This window comes from Gossypium arboreum, chromosome 6 (assembly GCF_025698485.1).
Source record: "Gossypium arboreum isolate Shixiya-1 chromosome 6, ASM2569848v2, whole genome shotgun sequence".
Taxonomy (NCBI): Eukaryota; Viridiplantae; Streptophyta; class Magnoliopsida; order Malvales; family Malvaceae; genus Gossypium; species Gossypium arboreum.
In genome coordinates this window covers 79741173-79760467 of record NC_069075.1, presented here as the reverse complement: position 1 = coordinate 79760467, position 19295 = coordinate 79741173, and the positions used below count along the sequence as shown (strand labels likewise).

The following is a 19295-nucleotide window of genomic DNA, read 5'->3' as shown; positions in this document are numbered from 1 at the left end:
ACATAACTAACTAACTAAAGAAGTAGTCATGAATATAGTTAAACTAACCAGTCCAACTAACAATACTTAGCAGTTTAATCTAAATGATAGAAGTTTATATAGCAATTGACATAATAAAAGCATGATTATTTTCAACATGAAATGACTGGACTAGACTCTATGGGAACATACAAAAAGAATGAATGCATCAGAAAGCATTGACTAAAATGGCAAAGAATAAACGTATAAGCATGACTATAGTGAGAACTATGAATATAAATCCAAATCTGCCAAATAAAACCATAAGAATCATAAAATTAGTAAAAGAGATGAAGAAAATAGAGGGAAAAGAGTAAACAAATGATAAAAAGATGAGAATGGGTGTCGAAAATAGAGTTGGAGGCGGCGCACGGGCGTGACAGGGAGGCCGTGTGGACTTGCAGCGGCTAGGGTTCAGGATTTTGGGTGAAGAAGATGATGAATAGTGAAGGGTATTTATAGATTTTGGAACACATGGCTAGGGGTCACGCCTGTGTTCCCCAATTTTTTCCCGTGTGATTCGCGAATTTTGAATTTGGGCGCATCTGATATTTTGCCCACGCCCGTGCTCCTTGGGCATGTGGGTGCACACGGCCGTGTTGCATGGCCGTGTCTGTCTTCGTTCACTTCTCCCACACCCGTGTTAATCTGACAAGTTCGACCACGGGTTCTAGACACGGGTGTGGCGAATGCCCATGTTATTTTGGTAGGTTCGCCCACAGTCCTAATGCACGACTGTGGCGACTTATCGCATCCTGTTTTCACACGGCCTAATGCACGTCCGTGTGCCTGGCCGTGTGTGCTTTAGAAAGCCTGCGTTCCATGAGTCGGTTAGTATGTTATATGTTGAAACTAAAATTTAAAGAAATTAATATTGTTAGTGCTCGGGTTACCTCTCTAGAAGCGCTTATTTATAGTCTAAGCTCAACTTACCTCTCTGGTGAGTGGTCATGGTGGTTTGAGGAGTTTATACTCCTCATTCCTGCTATGAATCCCATCAAAATAAGGTTTTAGGCTAGTATTGTTTACCTTAAAGGTGTCGAATTCGGGATGACTTACCTCGACTGTACCAAATGGGAAAATGCTAAGTACCGTAAGAGGAATTTCTTCATTCAGTTTGGCAGTGTTAATGTGAGGATCTGCGGTATCTAATGAAACTTTATCTCCAACCTTAAGTTGTTTTGGTGAGGCATTGAGCTTGTTCTGGCATAGTTTTGGTTTATCGTGTTTTCTCAGTTTAAATGTCAGCCATTCATCTAACTCCTCGGTTCGTAACCTTCATTCTTCATGGGTAGATTCTTTGTTGTAGATTGAACATGGCTCATGTGTGTCCTTCGAACTTGTTTCCTGCAAAATAGGTTGCACTGTATGATCAATCTTAGTAGAATAATTTGTACAATCACCTTCAATTTTTGATGTGTTGCTCGGGTTGCGAGCTTGAAGGTTAATTGTTTCGTCTCCTACACAAAGTGTGAGTTCACCTGTGCCAACGTCAATAATTGTTCTAGTAGTTACTACAAAAGGGCCTTTCCAAAATTAAAGGAACATTACTATCCTCTTCTATGTCTAAAACAACAAAATCAACTGGAAATATAAATTTGTCAATTTTAACGAGTACATCCTCAATGATACCCCTAGGAAATCTGACAGTTTTACCTGCTAATTGAATGTTCATCCTAGTTTGTTTGGGTTTCCTTAGACCTAGTTGCTTAAACAATTTGTAAGGCATAACATTGATACTAGCCCCTAGATCAGCCAACGCATTATTAACATCTAAACTACCAATTAAACAAGGAATCATAAAACTCCCTGGATCTTTTAGTTTGTTGGGTGGCTTATTTTGAAGAATGGCTGAGCAAACTGCGTTCAGCTCCACATGCGACCTTTCATCTAACTTTCATTTATGTGCTAGAAGCTCCTTTAAAAATTTGACTGTGTTCGACATCTGCGAAAGTGCTTCAATAAACGGTAGGTTAATATGTAGTTTCTTTAAAAGTTTAAGGAATTTACCAAATTGTTCATCTAAGCTGTCTTTCCTTGTCGTATTGGGGTATGGCACACGAGGTTTATATTTTGTACTTACCTATTTTCATTCATTTTTGCCTACCTCATTCTTACCTTTTCTTACCACCGGTTCTGGCCTTGGTTTTGCCACTAACCCTTCCTCATCATGAATAGAAATTGTGTTGAGTTGCTCCCTTGGGTTAGATTCATTATTGCTTGGTAGGCTACCTTGTGGTCGTTCGGAAATCAACTTGGCGAGCTATCTAATCTGAGTTTCGAGCCCCTAGATTGATGCTTGTTGATTTTTAAGTGCCGTCTCGGTATTCTGAAAATGAGTCTCTGACACCGAGATGAATTTGGTTAGCTTCTCCTCAAGGTTCAGCTTTTTATCCTGCTGGTATGGTGGTTGCTGAAATCCTGGAGGGGGTGGTGGTTTCTGATTTCCTTGGCCTCCTCATGAAAAATTTGGGTGATTCCTCCAACCTGCATTGTAAGTATTGCTATAAGGATTGTTTTGAGATCGAGGATTATTACCCATGTAATTTAACTACTCGTTCTCCATGTTGTGGCCATAAGGTGGGTATTCTGAATTGCTCGATCCACCTCCATATGCTTCGCACTGCATTACTGGGTGAACCTGTGAAGAACTAAGAAAACCATCAATTTTCTTATTCAAGAGTTCTACCTGATTAGGGAGCATGGTGGCTGAATTGACGTTATAAACACCGGCTATTTTTGTTGGCTTTGTCCTCATGACTTGCCACTGATAGTTATTTAGTGACATCTCCTCTATAAATTCATAGGCATCTTCAGGTGTTTTATTATTGATGGTCCTACCAGTAGCTACGTCAACCATTTGTCGAGTCGAAGGATTCAGGCCATTATGAATGGTTTGAACCTATAGCTAGAGTGGTAACCCATAGTGAGAGCATCTTTGCAAAAGGTCCTTGTGTCTCTCCCATGCATCGTAGAGTGTCTCTAAATCCATCTGCACAAAAGAAGAGATATCATTACGTAGTTTAGCAGTTTTAGCCGGCGGAAAATATTTTAGTAAAATCTTTTCGGCCATTTGTTCCCAAATAGTGATTGACCCCCGTGGTAACAAATTCAACCATTATTTAGCTTTGTTCCTCAACGAAAAAGGAAACAACCGAAGCTGTATGGCATCATCAGAAACGCCATTAATTTTAAATGTATCGCAGAATTCCAGAAAATTCGCCAAATGAGCATTTGGATCATCACCCTGCAAACCATCAAACTGAACAAACTGTTGTATCATTTGAATTGTGTTAGGTTTCAGTTCAAAATTATTTACGACAATAGCAGGTCTAACTATACTCGATTCAGTTCCTGTAAAAGTAGGTTTAGCATAATCATACATAGTGCGTGGAGCAGGATTCTGATTTACTGGATTAACAGCAATTATAGGAGGTATCAGGTTTTCCTGATTTTTAGCCATCTCCTTGGTTGTGGTTTGAATATCGTCCTCTTGCTCGTCGTATCTTAAGCTTAGCCTTATTTCTCTTTGATTTCTGCGAACTGTGCGATCGATCTCACTATGAAAAAGTAATGGTCTGACGGGTTTCTTCTAGTCATAAACTATAAGAACCTACCAAAAAAAGGGAAAAAGAAGAATTAGTAATAAAAGTTAGAAATAAATTTAAATTGCAGTAAAAGTAAATGGCTTAAGTAATAAAAATCGAGTGTTTCTAATAACTTAACTCCTTGGCAATAGCGCCAAAAACTTGGTACGTGATATTCATGACAAGTTTTAAATATTTATAATGAATCGTTCTTGAAATTAACTATTATCACGATGAAGGAAAGTGTACCTATCGAACAGTAGTATAGCATTAGCAAGACCAGATTATCGAACGCAAAGGAACTAAAAGTACTAGCATCAACTTTCTTTTTATTATCTAGCCTAAAAAACTAAAAGAGTTTTGTTTATCTGACTAATTAATTAAACTAAGAAATCACAGAAAAAAATTTGGGGAAAATACTTTTTGGAACACTTGATTGATTAAGACAATACCTAAGAAAAAATCCACCTAGACTTCACTTGTTATTTGACTCTGAATCGGATGATTTATTCATTCAACCTGTTCCATAGAGATCCCTAAGTTATATTATTATCTCTCTCGAGACTAACAACGGCTAACCCTAGATTGAATAATTGAAATCTCTTTCTAATTAATGCCCTAGGGTTGCATCAACTCAATCTATGGATCCCCTTATTAGGTTTTACCCTAATCCGGCAAAATCTTGTCACTCTATCTCTAGGCGCGCAATCAACTCCGCTTAATTATGAAAAATTTACTCTTAGACAGGGTCTATTCCTCCTCTAAATAAGAGCTTAACTTGAATCAATATACTGGAATATCAAAACAAGAATTAAGAACACATAATTAAGAACAAGTCAAATATTTATCATACAATTCAGATAATAATAACAAGATCTGTCTTAGGTTTCATTCCCCTTAGGTATTTAGGGGTTTTAGTTCATACTAATGAAAGAAAACATCTTAAAAGAATAAAAATAACAAAACATAAGAAAACCCAAAACTCCTGAGGGAATTTGAAGGGAAATCTTCAGTCTTGATGGTGAATCCGGCTTCTGAGATGGATCGATCGGCTTTCCTTGAGCAATTCCTTGCTTCCTTTTCTGTGTCCCCCCTTTTCTCCTCTTCTAGGGTGTATTTATAGGCTTTGGAATGCCTAAGAGCCCCCAAAAGTGGCCTTTTCCAAATAGGACTCTGCTTGGGCTCGATAGGGACATGCTTGTGTGTGATTACTTCAGGCCGTGGTCAAGCCTGTTAAATAGGCGCGGACGTGTGGCCTACTTGTGTGAGTCATGCTTCAGTTTTGCCAAATTGACACGGCCGTGTAGTCTACCCGTGTAAGGAAGTCCAGGCCGTGTTGATTTCATATGTTGGCCCATTTTCTCCGTTTTTGGCCCATTTCTTGTTCTTTTCACTCTCCTATGCTCACCTAAGTATAAAACATGAAATTAAGGCATTAGGAGCATCGAATTCACCAAATCTAGGGAAAAATCATACATAAAATGTGCTAAGCATGGGATAGAAATATGTATCAATTATGGTTTATCAGGCATCCATAAGAAGTTCATAAGAGCTTAGTGAGGCATTATCATACATTCATTCAACATTTCATGCAAAATATAAAACATCGCAACGGAACCAGATAGATAGTCATCAATCTCAGCAAGAATAGGTATTAAATCTTTACATGCCTTGCACTCCTTCATATTCTATAAACATTCTTACCTTAGTTAGAATCATTTGACTTACTAGTAGTCCTGTACATATGAAATACTTTTATTTCACCTTTCATTCTATAGACAGAGTATACTTCATCCGTTTCTCAACATAAACCTTTCTTCACCAATCTTTCCTTCAAAATTTGCCAATTCAACATTGCCTTTGAAACGTTTATCTGATGTCATTTCACAGACTGCGCCTCCAAGTGATATTCTTGACTTCAGATGTCTTCCCTTTGATCTGGAAGCTTCAGACACTCGCTTAATCAATAGATAGTTGTAAAGTCAAAATTATATAGGTTTTTTCTATATGTTTTTACTTAATTATTATGTTTATCTCAAGTAATTATTATTGAAATAAGTGAATTTTACTTAATTAGTAAATTTAGACATGAAATTAGAAAGTATGTGAAATTATGCTTAATTACATGATTTTCAGGCATATTTTATAATAATTCATGTTAATTTATTAATGTGTGTATTTTTCACTATATAGGTAGGTTATGGAGACATGATGTAAATAAATAAAAGGTGGCCATGCACAAGTTATCCATGTGGACGACAAGACCATGCAATTTGGGCATAGGAATTAACTACTTGACCTAATAAAGAAAGGTGATAAAAAAATGGAAATATCTACAAAGTTTTGGACTAAAAAACTGTTTAACAAGGGAATTTAAAAGCCTAGTTTTGACACTTTATATTGGCTACCCAAAAACACTTTTTAGGATATTTAACTGAAGTTCCTTGAAGTTGGAAAACAATCAAAATTTAGCCCAACAACTTACCTGTTGAAATCATTCGCTACATAGCTATCTTTAGCTTGAAATTCAAATTCAAATTGAAATTCCTATAAATATCTTGCCATCCCTCACTTTTAAATCATCCCTCATTCCTCATTTTCTCTACATTTCTCTATCAATTTAGCTCTCTCAAATCCTTCTTCCTTTTTCGATTGCATAGTTATCCATTCCCTTTCAATCTTTAGCCTCAAAAGCTTTGTCAAAAGCACTTCTTAACCTACTACCTTCTAAATCCTTAGCAAAAGAAGCTTTCATTAGAATGGAGGAGCGCATCAATCAGAACAAATTTGAAAGGTTGCTGAATTGAGCAAAGTAGAGCACATCAGTCAGAGTAGATTCGAAAGGTTGCTGAATTGAGTTTACTCTTTTCTCTTATGATTCATTTAATATGTTTTCTTTGATTTTAATGTTTTTGACATAATTATGTTCTTCTAAATCCTAATTGCTGAGATAATCATATTTAATTGATGAGATTTATTTAATTCATGTTAACATGTTTTGTGCCTCAGTTGATTATGTTTTCAATTAATATCATGCAGCATTTCATTCACACGTGATTGGGTGTAACACCCCTAACTCGTGACCGACGCCGGTGTCGGACACGAGGGGTTAACGAGACAAATCCTCTTAAAGTACCGACCAATTTGGCATTTCTGGACAGGCTGGAAAACTGCGTCACCGTCGCCTTAAAAATCATATCTCGAGTTCCAAAACTCGGAAACTGGTTTCGTAAATTTTTCCTGAATTTAGACTCATATACCCATCCATGGATTTATTTTTAGAATTTTTGGTTGGGCCAATTGGTACAGTTTATTAGTTAAAGTCACCCATGTTACAGGGATCGACTGCTCTGACCTCCGCGCGTTACAACTTGAATATCTTTCTGTACAGGGATTTAATACTGGTGCCGTTTGTTTCTAATGAAACTAGACTCAAAATGGAATCTGTAAATATAAGGAATGACTCCTAATTCTTTCTGGATAATTTATGGTAAATTTTCAAAGTCGCGACAGGGGACCCAGAAATCGTTCTGGCCCTGTCTCACGAGAACTTTAATATCTCCCAGTATACTGCTCATATGGTCGTTTCGTTTCGTCCATATAAAAATAGATTCATCAAGGATCAGTTCCGTAATTTACTCACTATTTAATTCTACTTCTACTATTTTTAGTGATTTTTCAATCTCATCTCACTGCTGCTGTCCGCAACAGTTACTGCAGTAGACTATGCCAATTTCATGAATTTTTCCTTGGCCTTAATCATCCATCGTACATGACACAAATTATGGCCACCTTAACAAAATTTGAGTTTCTAAGACTCGTGGCTATAGGTTCTAGCATCCCACTCGACGACCACATAGGCCATTTTCACATGGCTTAAAGTTTACAACCCACAATTCGACAAAATATAATAGCCTATACATGCCAAATGTTCTTCAACAACAAAAAACAATACCACAAGATTTCAGCCGGTGTGATGACTTCAACGACGGTTCCGAGCACGCAACAATACGAGTCCAAGAGACCTAAAATGGGTGACAAGAAAACACCGAGTGAGTTTACAACTCAGTAAGTCATAAGCATTCGTCAATCCATCGATAAAGTTACTACTACATGTACAACAAATGAGGCTAGGTACTCGTCCATATCGAATCTATACCATAATACCTCGGACCTTCGGTCCAATCTCGCACCAATTCATACATCCACATTTCATATTCTACACAACAAGATAATCAAGCATTTTACACATTAACTCATTTTCCAGCACAACCATACAATTTCAATCATCACATAGATTTAAGGCTTACCAAATTCAACCCCAAGCATGAACGTATTACCTATTCGTCATGAGCTCAAGGTACTTACCCGATCCGCTGTCCATACTCACTCGATGGAGACACACCCTCCATATAATTGTTCGATTGGAGATATTTATATATATATATAGAGTACGCACACGATTGCTTAATACTCGATTTCGCACACTTAGTGCCATGCGATTTAAGCCCACACACAGTGCCATGCCCTTCGAGCTCGCACACTTAGTGCCATATATTTCCAGCATGCACACTTAGTGCCATATATTTCCAGACGCACACTTAGTGCCAATCTCATCACCGTACACACGTATTGCCCAGACACTTAGTGCCGAAAGCAAACTTTCTACACATTTCACTATTTCTTTTACATTCAACAATTGTCATCACTCCATACACATACATTTTCATTTATATATATATATCATCCCATTAAACGCAATTGCATAAATTTTACAATCATTTAAGCAATATCAAATACGTGCTTAATGACTTACCTCGTGTTGGGTAAAATAGTTCCAAGTCGGCTACTCGATGACCTTCGTCTTTCCCTTGCTTGATTCTCCTTCTTTAACTCCTTGAGCTTAATCAATAAATCACTAGTTTAACCATCTTGCTAAACATTCATAATTCAACTACACATGCATATGTATGCTTGTATATTCGCAACCATTCTTACTAATCGCCCATTTGGTCGATTATACACCTAACCGAATATGCACCAAAAACTTGATTCAACATTACCTACATACTCACTTTAATGGCCGAATATATATATATGTACAATGTCAACTAACATCTTTTAATCACCTAATTTCATCTCATGAACATTTAATCAAATTTTCCCAATCTAGCATATATTTTCACATCCATTTGTAACATCATGTACAAACACATATACACATATATCAAAACACAAATTTTACCTATCATGCAACAAGCATAAATCGCACTTATGAGCATGCCATGGCGAATACATCCCACACCATCCCCTTTCAATTTTTGGTCATGGTTAAACAAAGAAAACTCCATGTCTTACTCAAGAATGCTAAAAGAAATTTCAAGAGTAGTCAATCCATCATTACATGTATCATCAACAAGCTTCACATTTAGCATGCAATGGCTTTAACACAATATCAACCTTGGCCAAATACCATTTCCATGGCATAACAAGGATTTGAACCATGGGCTAACATGAACATCAAGTTAGCAACTAAAACATGCATGAATCTCATGACACAACCTCAAACATACCTTAATCTTGACACAAGTATGACCAAATCTCCTTCTAGTTCTCTTCTAAACCAAGCATGAAGCAAAAATCCTTCCTTTTTCCCTTAGTATTTTCAGCCAAGATTTTGAGAATGGATGAACAATTTTTTCCTTTCTTTTCCTCTACTCACGGCAACAAAGGGGGGCATCCATGCTCATTTTTTTTCATTTCTTTATTTTTTCTACATAATCCACTAACTAAACATGTTGGAAACATGTTCCCTTGCCCATATTCTTGTCATGGCCGGCCAGTCACCTTAGGAAGTGGGTTATTTGACATGCAAGGACAACTATTTTCCCACATGTATTAATAGGCCACCTTACAATTGCCTAGCACATTTCTAAATTTTCTCACATAAGTCCTATTTGATAAAAATTCACTTACTATTAACAAAATCCAAACACGAAATTTTCACACATGCATATATACATATAATGAGCATCAATTATGATGGTTAATTATTATTATGACTCGGTTTGGTGGTCCGAAACCACTTTCCGACTAGGGTCGATTTAGGGATGTCACAACTCTCCCCACTTAGAAATTTTCGTCCCAAAATCTTACCGTAAATAGGCTCTGTATCGCTCTTTCATAGAGTCCTCAAGTTCCCAAGTGGCTTCTTCCATTCCGTGTTTATGCCACAACACCTTCACTAACGGATTTTCCTATTGCGCAACTCTTTTACTTCACGCCTCATAATGCGAACGGTTCCTCTTCATAGCTCAAATTAGGTGAATCTCAATCTCGATGGAGCAATTACGTGCGATGGATCGACCTATATCGTCAAGCATTGAGACATGAAAACGTTAGAATCCTTTCGAGCTCGGGGGCAAAATTAATCGATATGCGATCGCCCAACTCGTTCGGATACTTCATATGGCCCGATAAACCTCGGACTCAATTTGCCCTTACGACCAAATCTAAGCACCTTCTTCCAAGGTGAAACTTTGAGAAAGACCTTGTCTCCAACCCGATATTCAATATCTTTTCTTTTCAAATCCGCATACGACTTTTGGCGATCCGAGCGACTTTCAAACTTTCACGAATTACTCGAACTTTTGCTCGGCATCCTTAACCAAATCAACCCGAAGAATTTACCTTCACTAAGTTCAGGTCAGAATAATGGGTACGGCATTTACGATCGTATAAAGCCTCGTAAGGCGCCATCTTAATACTTGATTGAAAGCTATTATTGTAGGCGAATTCAATCAAAGGTAAATACTGTCCCATGAACCACTAAACTCAAGGATGCAACATCTCAACATATCCTCGAGTATTTGAATTATCCGTTCGGATTGACCATCGGTTTGGGGATGAAAGCGGTGCTAAAATGCGACTTGGTACCCAAAGCATCTTGCAATTTCTTCCAAAATCGCGACGTAAATCTTGGGTCTCTATCCGACACGACGAAATAGGCACCCGTGTAATCTCACAATCGAGAAACGTACAATTCCGCTAATTTGTCCATTGAAAAATCCGACGACGGGGATAAAGTGAGCCGACTTAGTTAGTCTATCGACAACGACCCAAATCGCATCCTTCTTACTCATCGACAATGGCGGTCCGGATACAAAGTCCATTGTGACTCGATCCCATTTCCATTCGGGTATCATGATCGGTCAAGTAATCCCGATGGCACTTGATGTTCCGCTTTCACTTGTTGACATATCGACACCTTGAAACAAATTGAAATGTCTCGTTTCATACCGGCCACCAAAATTGGCGTTTGGTCATTGTACATTTTAGTACTACGGGTGGATTGACATTCGACTACAATGGGCTTCATTTAGAATTATCGAAATAAGTTCCAAATTCTTTGGAACACACAGACGACTTCGAACCTCAAACAATCGTCATCATCAATTTGAAACTCGATTCCTTGTTCGTAACACACTCATTTCGCGTTTGCAAGCAACTCCTCATCAACTTTTCGAGCTTCCGGATTTGATGAGCCAACAATGGTTTGGCCTTTAATTGGCTACTAACACATTGTCGGGTAGAATAGACAAGTGTACATTCATCGCAGAAAGCAAACGGTGATTTCGACTTAAGGCATCCGCAACCACATTGGCCTTTCCGGGTGATAATCAATAACGAGTTCATAATCTTTTAACAACTCGAGCCATCGTCTTTGTCGCAGATTTAAGTCTCTTTGAGTCATCAAATATTTGAGACTTTTGTGATCCGAATACACTTGGCACTTCTCACCAAATAAGTAATGTCGCCATATCTTTAAGGCGAATACGATGGCGACCAATTCGAGGTCATGGGTTGGATAATTTTTCTCATGTGGCTTTAATTGTCTCGACGATAGGCCACAACTCGACCTTCTTGCATCAATACGCAACCTAACCCAAGTAGGAAGGCATCACTATAGATGACAAACTCTTTGCCGATTCGGCTGTACTAGAACTGGAGCTTTCGTCAAATGGGTTTTCAATTGGTGAAACTTTTTCGACACTTTTCCGTCCATTCAAATTTGACATCTTTCTCAAGCGGTTTGTCATGGGTGTGGCTATCATCGAGAATCCTTTCACAAACCGTCGGTAGTAACCTAAGCAAGCCCCAAAAGCTCCTAACGGTAACATTCCTTGGAGGTTTCCAATTGACTATGGTCGAAATTTTGTTCAGTCCACCCGACACCGATCGCGGACACCACGTGCCCCAAAAGCTAACCTCTTTCAACCAAAATTCACATTTCTTGAACTTTATGTATAATCGCTTATCTCGTAAGATTTGCAACACTAGCCTCGGTGTTCAAAGATGTTCAGTTTCATCTTTCGAATAGACCAAAATGTCATCGATAAATACAACTACGAATCGATCCAAGTATGGCTGAAAATTCTATTCATTAAATCCACAAACACCATAGGGCATTAGTGAGCCCAAACGGCATCACCAAGAATTCAGAGTGACCGTACCTCGCTCTAAAAGCGGTTTTGGTATGTCCGATTCTCGGACCCTCAACCGATAGTACCCGACCTCAAATCTATCTTTGAAAACACCGAGGCTCCCTTTAATTGATCAAACAAATCGTCAATTCGTGGCAATGGATATTTATTCTTTATCGTCACTTTATTGAGTTGACGATAGTCGATGCACAACCTCATGGTTCCGTCCTTCTTCTTCACAAACAATACAAAAGCGCCCCATGGAGAAAAACTCGGTCGAGCGAAACCTCTATCCGTCAATTCTTGCAATTGAACCTTCAATTCCTTTAATTCGCTAATGCCATACGACACGGGGCTATTGAAATCGGCGTAGTACCGGTACAACCGATGTCAATTCCACTTCTCGAACCGGTGGCAATCCAGAACTCCTCGGGAAAAGCATCCGAATACTCACAAACCACTGGTACCGATTTGAGTTTCCTTTCCGTCTCTTTACTCCCAAACACATACGCAAGGTATGTTTCACACCCCTTTTCACATATCTTCGAGCGGTCATAGAAGATATTATTGTCGGCACTCCTTTTAAATCAAGAGACTCGACTCGGACTACCTCATTATTTGCACTCCTCAAATTAATGGTTTTCCTTTTGCGATCCACCAACGCATCATGTACGGTCACCAATCCATACCAAGAATAACATCGAATTCATGAAATGGTAGAAGCATCGATCGGTAGGAAAACAGATTCTCGAATTATTAGGGGCATCTCTTGCACACTTTATCAACAAGCACGTATTGACCCAAAGGGTTTGACACTCGAATTACGAACTCAAGAGACTCAACAGTAGAGTCTTCTATGGATGCTAAGGTTTCACATACATATGAGTGAGTAGAGCCGGGTCAATCAATGCAATCACAATAGTATCAAAGAGAGTAAAAGTACCGGTGATAACGTCGGGGAGGATGCCTCCTCTCGTGCGCGGATGGCATATGCTCTAGCAGAGCACGGGTCTCGGATCGGACGGCCAGATTAGAGGCTCCTCTCGATTTCCACCCCTACCTCCAGAGATTCTCGGGGCCTACCTCCACCGTCGCTCCACTAGGTCTTGCACCTTGCGTCTTATTCCTCTCATCTAGCTCTGCAATCTCTAATGAAGTGGTCCTTCGAACCGCATCCATAACAGCCCTATTAATGACTTACCCCAACATTCACCTAGGTGTCGTCTTCCACATTGGGGGCATTCTGGTCTCTCTTGACGATTATTGCCCACACTAGCTATGAAGTAGCTCGGGAGTCCGTCAATGGTCGGGCTCTAATGGAAATTCCCGCATCGTCCTCGACTTCATGGTGTCCTCCCGAACCTCTTTACAGCCGAGAACGGAGCTTTACTCGTCGATCTTTTACGGTAATCTCTTGCTTCAAATTCAGCCTTCTTCTTCTCCTCCCAAGTTCTTCCGCCTTGCGTGCTCGTTCGACTAGTGTCACGAACTCCTTTATCTCCAAAATTCCCACTAGTAACTTTAACTCTTCATTCAATCCTTCTTCAAATCTTTTGCACATCGCAACCTCATCAGCCACACACTCCCGAGCATACCGACTAAGTCTTACGAACTCATGTTCAGATTCGATACTGATCATCCGACCTTGCTTGAGTTCCAAGAATTCCTTACGCTTCGATCGATGAACAGTTGACTAATGTATTTCTTTCGAAATTGGATTGGAAGAAATCCCAAGTAACTCGTTCATTTGGGACTATGGAAATTAAAGTCCTCCACCAATAGTAAGTCGAGTCTCAAGAACAAGGATATAGCACACTTAAGACATTCGTCGGTGTGCATGACATTCATCTAACACTCTAATGGTGTTATCGAGCCGTAACTCGGCCTTTTCGGCATCATCAAGAACTATGGCCTTGAACTCCTCGCCCCACGCTTCCTAATCAAGTCCACGGTGGTTTACTCAACCTCACAGATCGATGAATCGGAGGCATTATGGCTCTTGGGGTGGAGTATTTAAATTCGGAATGGTTGGACAGCCGGGTTGGTTCGGGCATATTATGCGACCCACTCATTCATCATAGTGAAGAAGGCTTGTTTCGCCTTCATTTTGATTATTCGCGGATGATCGAGGCTCAACAGCGGTGTCCCTTGCGCAGAGCAGCCGCTACACTTTCAACGCCATCCGCCAAGGGTCTCTCTACCGGGTTCCATCGCTAATCAAAACAAAAATTTCAACCGTCAAGTCATCACATTATTAAGCACTATCAATTTGGCATGTATAGCTAGACTCACACGCTATGGTAGTCCTAGAACCGACTAAACCATAGCTCTGATACCAATAAAATTGTAACACCCCTAACTCGTGACCGACGCCGGTGTCGGACACGAGGGGTTAACGAGACAAATCCTCTTAAAGTACCGACCAATTTGGCATTTCTGGACAGGCTGGAAAACTGCATCACCGTCGCCTTAAAAATCATATCTCGAGTTCCAAAACTCAGAAACTGATTTCGTAAATTTTCCCTGAATTTAGACTCATATACCCATCCATGGATTTATTTTTAGAATTTTTGGTTGGGCCAATTGGTACAGTTTATTAGTTAAAGTCACCCATGTTACAGGGATCGACTGCTCTGACCTCCGCGCGTTACAACTTGAATATCTTTCTGTACAGGGCTTTAATACTGGTGCCGTTTGTTTCTAATGAAACTAGACTCAAAATGGAATCTGTACATATAAGGCATGACTCCTAATTCTTTCTGGATAATTTATGGTAAATTTTCAAAGTCGAGATAGGGGACCCAGAAATCGTTCTGGCCCTGTCTCACGAGAACTTTAATATCTCCCAGTATACTGCTCATATGGTCGTTTCGTTTCATCCATATAAAAATAGATTCATCAAGGATCAGTTCCGTAATTTACTCACTATTTAATTCTACTTCTACTATTTTTAGTGATTTTTCAATCTCATCTCACTGCTGCTGTCCGCAACAGTTACTGCAGTAGACTATGCCAATTTCATGAATTTTTCCTTGGCCTTAATCATCCATCGTACATGACACAAATTATGGCCACCTTAACAAAATTTGAGTTTCTAAGACTCGTGGCTATAGGTTCTAGCATCCCACTCGACGACCACATAGGCCATTTTCACATGGCTTAAAGTTTACAACCCACAATTCGACAAAATATAATAGCCTATACATGCCAAATGTTCTTCAACAACAAAAAACAATACCACAAGATTTCAGCCGGTGTGATGACTTCAACGACGGTTCCGAGCACGCAACAATACGAGTCCAAGAGACCTAAAATGGGTGACAAGAAAACACCGAGTGAGTTTACAACTCAGAAGTCATAAGCATTCGTCAATCCACCGATAAAGTTACTACTACATGTACAACAAATGAGGCTAGGTACTCGTCCATATCGAATCTATACCATAATACCTCGGACCTTTCGGTCCAATCTCGCACCAATTCATACATCCACATTTCATATTCTACACAACAAGATAATCAAAGCATTTTTACACATTAACTCATTTTCCAGCACAACCATACAATTTCAATCATCACATAGATTTAAGGCTTACCAAATTCAACCCCAAGCATGAACGATTACCTATTCGTCATGAGCTCAAGGTACTTACCGATCCGCTGTCCATACTCACTCGATGGAGACACACCCTCCATATAATTGTTCGATTGGAGATATTTATATATATATATAGAATACGCACACAGTGCTTAATACTCGATTTCGCACACTTAGTGCCATGCGATTTAAGCCCACACACAAGTGCCATGCCCTTCGAGCTCGCACACTTAGTGCCATATATTTCCAGCATGCACACTTAGTGCCATATATTTCCAGCACGCACACTTAGTGCCAATCTCACCGTACACACGTATTGCCCAAGACACTTAGTGCCGAAAGCAAACTTTCTACACATTTCACTATTTCTTTTACATTCAACAATTGTCATCACTCCATACACATACATTTTCATTTATATATATATATCATCCCATTAAACGCAATTGCATAAATTTTACAATCATTTAAGCAATATCAAATACGGCTTAATGACTTACCTCGTGTTGGGTAAAATAGTTCCAAGTCGGCTACTCGATGACCTTCGTCTTTCCCTTGCTTGATTCTCCTTCTTTAACTCCTTGAGCTTAATCAATAAATCACTAGTTTAACCATCTTGCTAAACATTCATAATTCAACTACACATGCATATGTATGCTTGTATATTCGCAACCATTCTTACTAATCGCCCATTTGGTCGATTATACACCTAACCGAATATGCACCAAAACTTGATTCAACATTACCTACATACTCACTTTAATGGCGAATATATATATATGTACAATGTCAACTAACATCTTTTAATCACCTAATTTCATCTCATGAACATTTAATCAAATTTTCCCAATCTAGCATATATTTTCACATCCATTTGTAACATCATGTACAAACACATATACACATATATCAAAACACAAATTTTTACCTATCATGCAACAAGCATAAATCGCACTTATGAGCATGCCATGGCCGAATACATCCCACACCATCCCCCTTTCAATTTTTGGTCATGGTTAAACAAAGAAAACTCCATGTTTACTCAAGAATGCTAAAAGAAATTTCAAGAGTAGTCAATCCATCATTACATGTATCATCAACAAGCTTCACATTTAGCATGCAATGGCTTTAACACAATATCAACCTTGGCCAAATACCATTTCCATGGCATAACAAGGATTTGAACCATGGGCTAACATGAACATCAAGTTAGCAACTAAAACATGCATGAATCTCATGACACAACCTCAAACATACCTTAATCTTGACACAAGTATGACCAAATCTCCTTCTAGTTCTCTTCTAAACCAAGCATGAAGCAAAAATCCTTCCTTTTTCCCTTAGTATTTTCAGCCAAGATTTTGAGAATGGATGAACAATTTTTTTCCTTTCTTTTCCTCTACTCACGGCAACAAAGGGGGGCATCCATGCTCATTTTTTTTTTCATTTCTTTATTTTTTCTACATAATCCACTAACTAAACATGTTGGAAACATGTTCCCTTGCCCATATTCTTGTCATGGCCGGCCACTCACCTTAGGAAGTGGGTTATTTGACATGCAAGGACAACTATTTTCCCACATGTATTAATAGGCCACCTTACAATTGCCTAGCACATTTCTAAATTTTCTCACATAAGTCCTATTTGATAAAAATTCACTTACTATTAACAAAATCCAAACACGAAATTTTCACACATGCATATATACATATAATGAGCATCAATTATGATGGTTAATTATTATTATGACTCGGTTTGGTGGTCCCGAAACCACTTTCCGACTAGGGTCGATTTAGGGATGTCACATTGGGTGCACTCAGGTTAGCTAAACAATCCTAACCAGATGATGACTAGTAAACTCATAATTGAAAAGTGCAATGCTTAATTTAGGTCATTAAACCCGACTAAGTTAAGGTTCATAATATCTTTAGTTAGCTCTATTATCTTGCATGGTTTTTAGATTTATGTAATTAAACTGTTGCAAATGTAAATGTCCCTGTGATCTTGCAGAAATGCTAAGAAACCCTTAGTCTAATATGATCAGTAAAATGCATATTTAACTAAGTAAAAGATCCGAGAAAACTTAATATGGTTTCCAAACCCATAAGAGATCGTGTTGCCATGGAAATAATTCCAAACATGTTAGCATGATGAAAGTAAATTGAATTAATTAATGTAATTATCCTAGCTCATTTAAATTTGATTGTTTTTTATTGCTAAAGCCCTCATTCATACATTTAGGTAAAATTGCATTTAGATTAGAAATTGCATGGGGATTACTCAATGCATTTAGTTTAATTAAATCACCACTATCCAAATTTATTGATTATTTTATATCAAATTGTTAATTATAATTTTGCAATTGAATTGATTAAGCTTATACAGTCCCTGTGGAGATGATAACTCATATTACTTATTACTTGAATGACTATGTACACTTGCGTAAAACACGTTATAACTCGTTATAAGTTTTTGGCACCATTGCTGGAGACTGTTGCATTAATCATTTTTTGTGAAATTAATTTTTGCAGTTTGATTTTTATTTAATTTTTAAATCTACTAATTTATTCTTTATTTGATTTATTTTTTAGGGGTTTTATGAGCATAGATTGAATAGTTGATCTATTACCTATGGACCTTGAAATCAAGTAGACTTTTAGATAAAGAAAACAAAAAAGAACTACTCAAAGGTAAGCCGAGATGGACCTTGGAAACTAGAATGAGGAACAAGGTAATGGAGTCGAACAAGTGCACAACCCATTCATTATTACTGATGATAGGCATCATGCAATTAGACAATACGCTGTGCCACTCCTCAATTAGTTAAATTCAAGAATTAAAAGGCCAAATATCGAGGCACCCCAATTCAAATTAAAGCCAGTGATGTTTTAAATGCTCTGAACGGTGGGCCAATTCAATGGTATGCCTACAAAAGATCCACAGTTACACCTTCGTTTGTTCATGGAAGTAAGTGATTCATTCTAGATAACTAGTGTGACTAAAGATGCACTGAGGTTGAAACTGTTTCCATACTTGTTGCGAGATCGAGCACGAGTATGGCTAAATTCATTGCCACCATGTTTAATATCTACTCAGCAAGAATTAGCAGAAAGGTTTTTGGTAAAATATTTTCCACAAAGTAAGAACGCAAAGTTGCAAAATTAGATAACAACTTTTCAACAATTAGATGATGAGTCTTTGTATGAGGCTTGAGAACTATTCAAGGATCTACGTCATAAGTGTTCTCATCATGGGATTCCTCATTGTATCCAATTAGAGACATTTTATAACGGTTTCAACACACATACAAGATTAATGGTGGATGCTTCTGCGAATGGTGTGATTTGGTCCAAGCTTATAATGAGGCTTATGAGATCATTGAAAGGTTCACAAGTAATAACTACCAATGGCTGACAAACCTACCAGTTTCAGGAAGATGTGTAGCTGAAGTGCATGAAGTGGACACACAGACATCACTCTCTGCTCAGGTATCTTCTATTTCCTCTATGTTAAAATAGTTTACTACCAATGGTTTGGATGATTTTGCAACTCAATCACCAAGTCAGTATGATGTAGTTTCTTGTGTATTCTATGGGGATGGTCATTCTTT

The 19295-nt window shown here is 38.4% G+C and overlaps 2 non-coding genes across 2 annotated transcripts; one reads left to right on the top strand and one right to left on the bottom strand.

Moving 5' to 3' along the window:
* Positions 1-2936: 2936 nt before the first annotated feature.
* LOC128294337 (small nucleolar RNA R71) lies at positions 2937-3043 on the top strand. Its single transcript, XR_008284649.1, has one exon. It is a non-coding gene; the product is annotated as a small nucleolar RNA R71 (small nucleolar RNA).
* A 15793-nt stretch (positions 3044-18836) lies between these two features.
* LOC128294378 (small nucleolar RNA R71) lies at positions 18837-18942 on the bottom strand. The gene has a single exon (XR_008284690.1). It is a non-coding gene; the product is annotated as a small nucleolar RNA R71 (small nucleolar RNA).
* Positions 18943-19295: the final 353 nt, after the last annotated feature.